Below are 13,193 nucleotides of genomic sequence, written 5' to 3'. Positions count from 1 at the left end.
ATTAGATAAATCAGACATACTTTAGGTAAAGTTTGCCCGTCACAAAGTGTGATTAATAGACAGGCACAGGTACTGTGATTGTTAGATTGGAGATTTTTTTTTTCAATTGCACAAAAAACATATATGCGCACACGTGCCACAATACACACAACATTTCATGAACATATCCGTAAATATAGCTAACAAATCCTCAAAGAGTACTATGAAAATTATGCACATGGACAGTACAACTAACACACGCTCAAAGAGTACTATGAAAAGTATATCTGAATTACCATAGTGTTATGAACACCACGATTTTAATACTGATGATTTCAACATGTACTTATAGCTTCAATTGAAGCAAATACCGAGTTTGTATCCTTTATCTTTAGAAAAATCAAAATTTTCCTTTATCAAAATTTCTAACTTCGTATAGTTTTGGTAAGACTTATACCAAGTCCTATCGCAATTATTCTAACACTTCAAATCAATATTGCGTTATTTTGTCTGCTTGTTTTTCCAAAATTTTCCTTTATTGGGAAAAGCACTGTTAGTACAGTGGTAGAGTTGGGTGAATGACTTCACCCATTATGATTTATATCCAACACCCACAAATATTACTTGCACGTGAATGTACTTTAAATAGAAATTTAGTAGAGCCAGGGATGTGTCGCTTATTCAGTCTCTTTGAGTGTGTGTGTTTGAAGGGGCACTCTCATGGTTTTGTGAGTGTGATGTGCGTGTGTACTAGTGTTATGTTTGTGTACATGTCTTTCGTCTAATCATAAAAAGAAAAATCATCCTCTATATATATATATATTATATTATATTATATTATATTATATATATATATATATATATATATATATATATATATATATATATATATATATATATATATATATATATATATATATATATATATATATATATATATATATATATATATATATATATATATATATATAAACTTTAGTTCGGTTGATAAACAAAATTTGTATTTCCACTAAGTTTGTTTCCTGTAGGCATAAACTGGCTTCAATCTAAACCAATACTTCTGAGTCCCTATTAAATTTGTCTAGTGCCAAAGTTGCTATTACCAAAGTTTTAGTAGGATTTTAAATAAATACGATCCATTATTTTCATATTTTGTACCTTATTAAATTTAGTATGATTAAAATTACCAAATTTTTTATAGTTAATTCCGATAACAAACCAAACATCCTATAGTCGATCGCTTGCATAATTTGTCTGCGTAAGTAGATGTGTCAAATGTCAATTCGCACTTGGACTGTTTCTCAACTTTCTTGTGGATGAGTACATCCAAAGATTCCAATGGTAATTGTGAAGAGGAGCTGCGTGATCCTTAGGCTGGAAAATTGGGATCCATCCATGGTTTATAATGCGATATCTTTTGACGATCTTGGTCGCTAAGTGGGACACATTTTTTATATGTCATGATGATGTACTCCCATGTCACGATCAAGGGCAAATAAAATAGTTTTCTCCTCAAAGACCAACCTAATAAAGTTGGATGACTATGACAATGAATCGGTTGCCAAGTCCGTACTTCCTGATGCACGAAAGGTGCAAAACAGAGGGTTTTATTCGCTATCACCTTATATAACCCATGTTTTAAATATAAGTTGTCTTACTTACTCAACTCTTCCTCCGCATAAAAAATTTTAGACTTTTAAGCATTTTTCAATCTTTTCTTCCTTGCTTATTCTTACCAAATAAATGTCACCCTCTAACAGCAACAAATAAACGATAGATCTGCTAAAAAGAGGCACTAGTTTTTCAGCTTAATTTCAGTCATTATTTTGTCCGTTGGATTGCATTGCCCCTCCATCAACTTTCAAAAAAAAAACATCAGCCATGTGTCCTCCTCCTTCCATTTCATACTATAAGTTTTTTTATTTACTTTTTAAAAAGTTCGACTAAGTTTATAAAAAAAATCTAGCAACATCTAAAACAATAATTAGTTTCATCAAATCTAAAATTTAATATATTTTGATAATATATTTATTTTGGGTTGACAACGCTATTATATTTTTCTATAAACTTAGTTAAACTTTAAAAAAAATAACAAAAAAGACGAAACGACGTATAATATGAAACGGAGGGAGTACGTGCATTGACAGTTTGTTTTTCCAGCACCGCTGTGGTGCTATAGATATTTAGAGATACCAAAATTTACGGTACAAATGTTGGTACCTTTTGATACTTCTCAAGTGCTGTAAAATTACTCATCATGAAAATACATCATTTTTGTTTTTTTTTCATGGACAAGAACCATAAGGTTCTAAATTCATATCCCATATCTCAGCTATCAACTTGAACATTATATTCTCTAGGCTTCTAGATTAACATTTTCCACCTATAAATTTTGTAAAACTACTATAGAACTATCACTTTAATTAGTGCAACTTAATTTAAATAGATATTTAAGTGAAATGCACTCGCAAATGGGTGGATAGAGAATGCGCTCACAAGTCAGAACTCCGATCCATGTCGCAATTCGCATCAGGTCCAGCTGCAGTTTAGCTAGTACTTAAATACGTAGAAACGAATCATGATGTGCAGTAATTCTCAACTGGACAATTAAATAAGCGTAGTCCCGTTCAAGCATACAGATAGGTTCGGTGATATCACGAATTAGGTTCTCAAGACAGAAAGACCACACTATTTTATTTTTTAAAAATTAAATTATGAACTAAAGTGGCAAAGGGAAATGCATCAAGACGTCATGGGCGGAGTCTTTGGCTTCTGACTCTACCGTGGAACAGCTGAAAGCAAATTTGATTGCGTGTATATATCCGCTGAATCCAACTTTAGGAGGCATCTTTAGCTGTATGCGTACACAAGCATAATGCACGTACCTGACGAACTAATTCTTGTTATTTGGACACAATTGGATCGGGAAAAGCTCGCTAATAATGTACAATTTCTCTCCTTTGGCAGCTTGCTCGTGCAAATGGACCGGCTTTTACTGGTACAATTGAGAGATGATCCAAGCAGAGGGCATACCTTTTTCCATAACATGAGCTTTTGTAGGAATGGACCAATTTAACAACCCTAATATGCATATCTTTTCGTGCCCCAATGGGGGCCTCGAGCTTAGCTAGCTCGCTCACTCGCTACTTGCTAGGTCATTGTTTTTGTTTGGGGCCCGACCTGCAGCTAGCTAGCCTGGATCATGTAAGCAGCTCACTGGTTTGACGTTGACATTTTTCACATCATCGTTAGCTAGTTAGTTAGTTAGTTTCTCAAACTAAGAGAAGAAAGACAAGACACCAAGATCCAATCAGATTTGGATTTTACTTGAGAGTATCTTCGATCTTTACCCTGGAGCGATTCACATGGAGGTGATGAGCTCCGGATAATTGAGAGAAGGGTAGCTTAGCTTTTGCTCCATGCCCAACAGGCACAGGTTGTTCCATCTGTTCTTCACTTGTCTCTCTTTCTCTCTTCTTTTTCGGTGCCAGCTTTGAGAGAAGAACAACTAAGTGGAGTTGCTGGCCCGGCCGGCCGGCCGGTGTCCTCAGCTAGCTAAGCTACGATCACCGATGCTGATCATGCATATCATGGTAGTACTAGTACTACTAAGGATCGATCGACCGACAGGCACAGAGCAATCGATCACGGTCATGATCCCCAGTGAATTGACACACTCGATCGATCACTGACTGCGCCATGGTGTATATCCACCACACGTGGCCGTGGATGTCTCGTACAAGCACGAATCTCCACGGGGCCCAGGCTACAGCGAAAGCCCGACCCAGCAAAGTACCTGGCCGACCCGACAGAGAGGCCCAGCCAACCCAGGGCCTACCCAGCTTATACTACCACCATATACTCCTCCTACCACACTGATCTCGGCAAGCACTCATAACTACGAGCAGGTACAAAAGTAAGCTATAAGCCAGCTATAAATATATTTTAAAGAGAAAAGAAAGAGAGAGAAAAGCAGCAGGCTATAAATCTGTAGCCAGCTGCAGCATGGACTCCAAGACGTAATGTGTGTGTATGACAGGTGGAACCGGATATTAATAGTATAGTAAGCAACTATTGTATAAATTAGCTATTGTATTGGCTATAGATGATTTGGAGCCAGCAGTGGACTATGCTATTAAACAAGTTTGCAGGGCCTAATGATCTCAGCATGCATGCAGCACTGTGAGCTCCACACACATGCGCATGCTCCAGGATTGAGATGGATCGGCAGCTGCAGTGCAGAGATCTATGTGCAGTAGTAATACTCCCTCCGTCCCAAAATGAAGCCATTTTTAAGGTTGGCACGGATATTAAGAAAGTAGGTGAAAATCATTGGAGGAAGTGTGTGATTGGTTGAAAAGAGAAAGTAGGTGAAAAAGAATGGTTGTGATTGGTTGAGAGGAGGAGGTAGGTGAAGAAATAGCTTCATTTTAGGACAAGACACTGTGCTAGAAATAGCTACATTTTGAGACGGAGGGAGTAGTAGTAGTAGTAGAGCACACAGGTATCAGTAATACAGTGGGTGCAACTACGAGAGAGGAGGCCCCCACCACGAAGGGCATGCAGGAGCTGACATTTCTCGCATGCATATTTGCAGATGCAGGAGCTGGAGATAGAGCTGGATTTTATGGGGTTTGACCCCACGATCGAGAGAGATATATGGAGGGAAGAGAGATCGTGGACGCCGTTGTTCAGGTTCACCACTCCATTGTGGCTTGGAAAGGTGGCTGGCTCGCGATCGGGGGAAGATCGTGCGCCCGGCGGAAAAGCGCCGTGCAACAACAAGGAGATCCCGCGGGATACACATGCTGTCTCTCGATCCAGTGTGTGTCCTCCCCAATTGCATGCGTCGATCCATCGCCGGTCGAATCGACCGATCAGTCGAGGGCCCCTGGTCTTTTCCACCCCACTTTTTCCTGTGCACAATCTTTCTTCTTTTCGCGCGATAGAGAGAGAGAGAGGAGGCTGCTTGCTTGTGCTAGCTAGCTGCCACCTCGGTTAATTGAGTTGGGTTGGTTGGTTCGTTTTGACAAGCGGGCGAGGCGAGACCTCCACACGACGCGGCGCCTTCTTTTTTTTTTTCCTTTTTCTCCCCTGGGCCGTGGGGGCGCGTAATAATGCGACGCTTTTTGCGCGGTGACGCGCGCACTAGCTTAGCCCGCTTCTCCGGCGGATCGAGCGCGCGCGGGGCCGGGCGCGGCAAGTTGCGAGTTCGTTGCACGTACGTTGGCACGCGGCACGTCCCCTTCGCCGTGTCGCGGGGCATACACTTGGCGTCGCCGCGAGGGCTCGCACGGCCTCGCGGTCGCGCGGGTGCGGTGCGGCGTCATTCTGCAATTAGCGCGCGCGAGCTGCGTATGCTTAGTCCCTAAGCAAGGGAGACGGATCAGGCGCCTCTCTCTGTCTCTTCCGCGGCCGGCCCGGCCGGGCTAACATCAGGCGGCTGATGCGTACACGCGCGCACCGGCCGGCTGCGGATTTTGGAGGGATCGGGGGTTCGGAGTCCGTGCAACACATGCGCATCGGGTGCGCTGCTAGCTGAGGGACTCGGTCTAGGGGGGGTTCGTGCGATCTCGGGTGTACAGCCGGATATGGCAATTAACCTGGCGTGGCATGCATGGGCACGACTCAGGTGTACTTTTTTTTATGGGGCGTGAACGCCAAATGACGCACATCTATCATCGAGTGAACAAAATAAGCCGCCGATATGCAGAGTTTAAACTTTATTTCTAAATAAATCAATTTTAGCATTTTTATCTACATTTGGTTTACGAATTAGAAAGTTTTATTTTTCGACGCTCCTTGCCTACCTACCGATCAATAATATTATTCTGTCAGTGGTGAATACTGTAGTCCTTTTTTTATCAGTAAATTTGTCTCAGGATGTTGATTTTCCATGTATCATTTCACTTGTTTATAAATGACAAGAACACACGTTTAAAAGTAGAACTAGATTTGATATACAACTCAGACGTATGTTTAGTATAAATACAACTTGAATTATATATCACTATCGTTTCTCTTTCATATATACCGTTTCTATTTTCTTACAAAACTATATCAAATCCTTTAAATATTTTTGTATTTTGTAAGGGGCGGATAATGGCTTGGCATGGCTCGTGGACCCGTTAAGTTCTATAGATTTGTTAACAAGCTAGAGGTGTGGAGGTAAATTTTGGTAAAGTAAGGTGGATGTGGATAGTGTTTGGTGCGATAGATTACTATATGTGAGTATTTTTGTGAGTAGAAAGTTTCCGGATTTTTGCGATAGATTACTATTTTGGTAAGGTTGTGTTGATAGTGACATGTTTAGTTTGTTATCTTATCAAATTTTAGTATTATCAAAATTTAAAATGGTTCTGAATTGAAGAAAACGAACAAAGGGCATAGCTATATTCGCGCACGCGGCTACGTGTCACTGTCTCCAAATCTCTCCATCTGGAACCTGCATATGTCAGTCTAAGGCCCACCTTTCTACGTACCTAAATGCATGCAAATTTAACTGTTCATTTTTTTTAACAGATAAACTAATAACTTCCAATTATCGTTAAGAATCTTTTGCCGTGTATGAAAAAAAAAATATTTATTCTAAAACTAAAATTTAAACATAAAACTCTGAACTTAAAATAAAAAAAGATCAACCAATTTTTAAACTATCAACTCATCTTTTAGAAACTCTCAACTCAGAATTTTAAACTTTCAATCAAATCGAAACTCTCAACTCAAATTTTAAAAACTTTCAACTCAAATTTCAAAACTTTCAAATCAAATATCAAACACTACTAACTCAAATTTCGAAATTTCAAATTCAAAACTTTTAAAACCTTACCCAAGATTTGAAACTTTCAACCCAATTTTCAACCTAAAATTTAAAACATTCAAATTCAAAATTGAAACTTTCATCTTATATTTAAAACCTTTAATCAATTATATTATTTGTTATTTTATATTACTCCTTAGAAAGACCTCAATGATGATGGTATTGAATCTACATTATAGATTTTACATATTACCACTTAAATTTCTTAATATGACATAACTGCTAAATCTAAATCTAAGTGGATAGCCACCCATAAAATTAAATTGAGGTGGTTATTTCTTATAGGAAAAGGCGGGTAACATATACATTTCATGAAAAATATGTTATTGCTTATTTTAGGCAATATTATGACAATTTTTATTTTATGTATCCGTAGCACCACACATGTATCTATCTAGTATTTTCAAAGTCATTAAGCACATTAAGCATTATACTTACAATTAATTGCATATTTACGTAAAAAGGAAGCGTGAGGTTTTGCTGGTGCCTGCTTGCACGAGTTTAGGTTGGCCTATGGGGCTACGTTCTAGGCCAGCTTTTCCTAATGAACAATCCCTAAACCTTTAGCACTTAGCAGTGCCCGAAATTGGCGAAATATACACGTATACTTTTAATGAAATATACATGCACCCGAAATTGGGGAAATATGTACAACACCATATGAACCTTTTCACGTACTAATACATGCAAAACACAGATCTGTATTGGCCAACAGGCTGCAGTTCAAAGAACACGGCCCACTTAGCTCACTGCGACCACAAAGGAAAAAGTACACCGAGGGTCCTTCAACTTGTCATCGAGATACAAAATCATCCCCTAACAGCAAAACCAGATACCAGACGTCTCTCAACTAACAAAACCGTTTAAATCCTCCGGTGGTTTTGACCCTGGTTTTATCCTACGTGGCGGCTGAGTCAGCATAGGACCCACGTGGGCTCCACCTGTCAGCATTGCCACATCAGTCTTCTCTCTCTTTTCCTCTCTTCTCTCCCATCCTCATCTCTCTCTCCGTTTTCTCCGACTGCGACAGGCGACATGGCGCGTCGGTGACCGGCGGCCGGCGACCGGCCACGCGGCGACGCGGCGGCGGGGAAAGGGGCGGCGCGCGACCGGGCGGTGGAGGCGCGGCGCGCGGGCGGTCGGGGGCGGAGCGGCGACGCGGCGGTGGGGGCCGTCCTCGTCTTCTCCGAGGCCAACCGCCCGTACGCCTTCGCCGACCCGTCGTCATCCCTCGTCGACGACGCCGTCCTCCGCAGCCGCTGCTAAGCGCCCGTCCCCGACGTCCACGACTGCGAGCCCGAGGCGTTGAGGCGGGCGGCGGACGAGGCCAAGGTGGAGGTGGCGCGGCTGCGCGACGTCGCGGGGAGGCGGTTCTGGTGGTGGGAGGCCACCAACGTCGAGGCGCTCGGGGAGGCGGAGCTGCCGGAGTTCGACAGGGCGCTCGGGAGGCTCAGGGGCGCCGTCGTGCGCCGCCGCGCGCTCTGACGCGATGCTCTCGGCCGCGCAGCTGCCGAATTAAGCAGCCGTAGCATTGGAGGAAGAAGACAAAATCAATGCACACACGCTAGCTTCTTCTTCTAATTACGTGTCTAATCACACGCTCATCGCCCGGTTAATCAATCAATCACGAGTTCATCACCCGGTTAATTAATCATGTCACTGGTGCTACTAATTGCTTCTCGTCGATCTCGTTTGTACCCAGTTCTGCCGCTGGCGGCCGCCGTCGAGGCGCCGCCCTCCTCCTCTACCGCCACCCGCGCGCTGCTCCTCCGCCGGCCACGCTCCGCCCCTCCCCCGCCGCCGCCTCCAGGGCCTCGTGAGCGGCGGCCGGAGGGGGAGCCCGCGCGTCGCTCCTCTTCCCGCCGCCCGCGCGCCGCCGTGTCTCCCCCGGCCGCCCCTTCCCCCGCCGCCGCGTCGCCGCTCCGCCCCCGGCCGCCGGCGCACCGCGCCTCCCTCGGCTGGCCGCGCGCCGCCCCTTCCCCCGTCACTGCGTCGCCGCTTCGCCCCCGGCCGGCCGCGCGCCGCCCCTTCCCCACTGCCGCGTCGCCGCTCCGCCCCCGGCCGCCCGCGCGCCGCCCCTTCCCCCGCCGCCGCGTGGCCGGTCGCCGGCCGCCGGTCACCGACGCGCCGTGTCGCCTGTCGCAGTCGGAGAGAACGGAGAGAGAAAGATGAGGATGGGAGAGAAGAGAGGAAAAGGGAGAGAAGACTGATGTGGCAAGGCTGACATATGGGGCCCACGTGGGTCCCACGCTGGCTCAGCCGCCACTTAGGATAAAACCAGAGACAAAACCACCGGAGGATCTAAAGTGAACGGTTTTGTTAGTTGAGAGACTTCCGGTATCTGGTTTTACGGTTTGGGGACGATTTTATAACTCGATGACAAGTTGAGGGACCTTCGGTGTACTTTTTCCGACCACAAACAAGCATCGGACGGCCTACAGCCCATACATGGCCCACGATGCCTGGAACAATAATAGTAAGTCTACTTTATCTCCCTTAAACTTTTGTTCCTAGTTCAATCGCATACGCTCAACCGCAAAGCCATGTATAACGCATCCCCTATCTTTAAAAACCGGTACAAACTATCTTCTTCAATGGTTTGTAAGGCGGTTGCAACCGACGTGGCAGCTTTTACCCTATTGACTGACTGAGTCAGCTCGTAGGCTCCTCCTGTCAGCGACTTTCTCCATCTATCTTCTTCCTCACATCGCCCCTCGCTCTCTTTCCTCTCTTCCCTCGACAACTGATGTGTTGCCGTGGTGGCTGCGGCAACCGACAATGATGACTATGTCCGTGTCTGTGACTCTACCGGCACTCTCGATGGACGGTGCCGTGGCGACCGGAGCAGAGGCAGCGAAGTTGATCCGGGGGTGCACGTGTATAGCAGCGCACCTGCCGGCGGTGGCCACCCGTTCCTCAGCGGCGGGGACCACCGACACAACCGGCTCTTAATCCGTACCACTCCACGGCACAACCCTCGTGGTCGCTATGCTTCACGTCACCGACGCCGGCTTCTTCTCCTCCGGCTGCTCTTGACCCCACATCGTCGTTGCTGTCGCCGACAGCGTACCACCGGCACCGGTGCCCTCCACGGTGTGCTCACCGACACGCTTCCACGGCGGCAGCCTCGCCTCCTCTCGCTTCATGCCGCATTTGCTCTTGGCGCCCTGCCGCAGCATGCCTCCCCCCCCCCCCGCCCTCCCCCCCCCACCCCACCCCACCCCCCAAGGATGTGTTGGACGAGCTGTCGAGCAATCTCCACGCCCGCTTTGTCCACGCTGTCGAGCTCCTCGGCAACCATCATTATGCAGTAATGCATTATGTGTGTCCTGACCACTCAGTCACTCACTCAGCTAGGGAACAAAATCCCAGCTAGAGCCAGATAGGAGAGAGAGAGAAGCTGAGAGCAGCTAGAACGCAAGCTGATGCAGTAGTACCAATAGTGTTTTTCTCAGCTGAGACACATTAGTGCAGTTCTTTGGTTTGTCCATTCTTGGTGTTTTGGTTTGTTTTTGGCTGCCATGATCTCCTGCTTGATCCGTCATGTTTTGATGTGTTTTACCTCTCCCCCTCCGAATAATCTGATTGATCTACTGCCATGAACGCAAGCTGTTGCTGCTGCCGCCGTGGAGCCGTAGCCGATATATGGAGCCTGTCGCGATGGCGCTGTAGCCGCGGAGCGTGTCAGCGAGCACGCCGTGCAGGTGCCCCGTGCTAGAGAGCATCCGGTGCCGGTGGTACACTGACGGCGACAGCAACAACGACGTGGGGTCGGAGCAACCAAAGGGCGAAGAGCCGGCGTCGGTGACGTGGAGCATAACGACGATGAGGTCCACGCCGTGGCGTGTTAGGTGCTGAGAGATGGTTATGCTGGTAGTCGCCGCCACCCAGAAACGGGTGGCCACCACCGGCGCGGGTGCGCTGTGATACATGGGCACACCCAATCGGCTGCACCGCCTCTGCCCCGGTTGCCGCGGTGCCGTTCATCGGGAGCGTCGGTGGAGTCATGGGCACGGATGCAACCGCCGTCGTCGATTGCCGCAACCGGCACGGCAACACAACTATCGTCGGTGGAAGAGAAGAGAGAGAGAGAGAGGCAGAGGGGAGGAATAAGACGGGACGGAGGAAGTGTGGTTGATAAGTGGGGAGCCAGTCAACAGGGTCAAAGCTATCATGTCGACTAAAAACTGCCTCCCAAATCATTGAATGAGACAATTTATATATGTTTTTGAAAGATATGGAAGACCGTTATACTTGATTTTACGGTTGAAGAATATGATTCATCTAGAAGTCAAAATAGACTTATTCCGGAACAATTAACTTCCCTCCATCTCTAATTGGTGAGCCCAATCAATTGACTGTTCAAACACGTTCCGTGCCTATGTAAATTCTGACGCATCCACCCCATTCCGTTGCTTGGTCAAGCCGCAACATTGTCGCCGTGAAAACAAAAGAGACTCCAGCGTCAAATATATTTTATTGTTCAAGCTCGTGATAACTGATAAGTAGTTCATCCACTGCAAACCTTGGCATTTCATATTTCCACTCTCTAGTGGTCTCCATCTTGTGCTGACTGAAGCAACAACGACAGAAAATTGAGAAAGAAAGAGAGGGGTTGGGGCTGAATCTCAAACATATGGACTCACTTAAATCCTTTTCCAGTATATGAATTACTGAGACACGTCAAAGGCTACTCCGTATTACTGTCGGTTTACGCTACTCTATAACCTTTTCGTTACCATGTCTAACTGCGGAGTACATTCAGATGCGTTCGACTTCCAGATTTGCAATGCATCTGATCCTGAGAAGCTGACACTAACCAAGGTGACTTTATGGGCTAATCGCGATTAATAGGCCGGACTTCAAACACCATTACGCATTAGAATAAGTCTATGTTGCCTCCCTCATATCTTACACCTGGTCAAATCGCATCCCTCAACCGGAAAACCACATATAACGTCTTCCCCTACTTCATAAACCGGTGTAAATTAACTCCTTCGGTGATTTTGAAAACGGTTTTGTTGACGTGGCAGGTTGACTTGTGTTATTTTTTATTTCTTTTCACTGACATGGATCTCATTTAAGTTTTTTTTTTATTTTAGTGACGCGGTCCCATTTAGTTTTCTATTTTTATTTTAGTGCCACGTCGTCGTCGTCACATGGGTTGAAGATCAAGTCAACCTAACACGTGGGATAAAACCACCAAGAGACTCAATTTGCACCCGTTATTGTGATTAAGGGATGTGATTCAGTCAAGGAAAAGAGTTGAGGGAGATAAAGTAGACTTATTCTCTTACGGATTTCATTCCCTCAAGTCACAACCTGCGCCAAGTCAAAGCCCAATAATAGCCCATCCGTATGCCGTTTCTCGGCCGAGCAAACGGACCGTATTCCCGTTGCAGGCCAGAACGGGATCGCGATTTCGCGAGACACGTACTCCCGTACCAAATACAGTACGTACGTAGTACTAGTAATTAGTACTTGTACTGACTGCCCAACGCACAACTGTGAAACTAAGCACCGACTCGTATCCTACCGACGCGTGCCGGAGCGGCCTCTCCGACGGCCGCCGCCGCCGCCGCACGCCTTGTAGATGGTACCGCGTCTGGCCTCCCCGTCGCAGTCGCGCTGCGCAAGAAGGGAGTCCGGTGAATGCCGTCTGCTTGGTCACAGCCTCACAGGCTCACAGCGATCTTTTCCTTCAAATGCATGGATGATGATTGATGAGGGCGACAGGTTCAGAGCCCGCTCGATCAATTGAAGGAAATTGAGCTTAGCCCGTACATTTAAATGCATGGACGATGAACCATTCCCTGTATATCACTCGCTTATACAAATCCGATGGGACATTGTGCTCAAAAGTGCTTATATAGTCCAAAAAATTAGAAAATGTGGAAAGATAAGTCAGAAAACGTGGGGCAGGTTAAGTGGGACTTGGGATAAATTGGCTCCTACGGTAGCAAGTAGTACTACTTGCCAAAGACTTATACAGTCTCGGATGCGACTAGATGGCCAAAATTCTTCTGGTTTGCTTGGAAAAACTCGGATTTATTAAGAGGACTCATCCGGATTAGAGCAAAGATAATAATACATCCAGCTACTTATTGTATAGATTTTTATAGTCTATCTTTTAACTCACTCATACAGTGGTTAGCTCTTCACAATAAATATATGGTTCATTTGTCTGTATCACAGATTTTTTTTTTAGTTTCTGTGCCTAAGCCGGCTGTAAACTTACAGCTTGTTTCCTATCTCTCTCTTCTCATCTTCCATCCACCTCAGCATTCAGTCTTCTCGTAGCCTTTTATTATACTTGCTTTTGTCTGATAGACGGTCAGACTCGCAAGTGGCTATAAGATCCTCGCGAAGACGAAGTCATTATTTCCTCTGCACT

This window comes from Oryza sativa, chromosome 3 (assembly GCF_034140825.1).
Source record: "Oryza sativa Japonica Group chromosome 3, ASM3414082v1".
Classification (NCBI taxonomy): domain Eukaryota; kingdom Viridiplantae; phylum Streptophyta; class Magnoliopsida; order Poales; family Poaceae; genus Oryza; species Oryza sativa.
Note: the sequence above shows the minus strand (reverse complement) of the source record.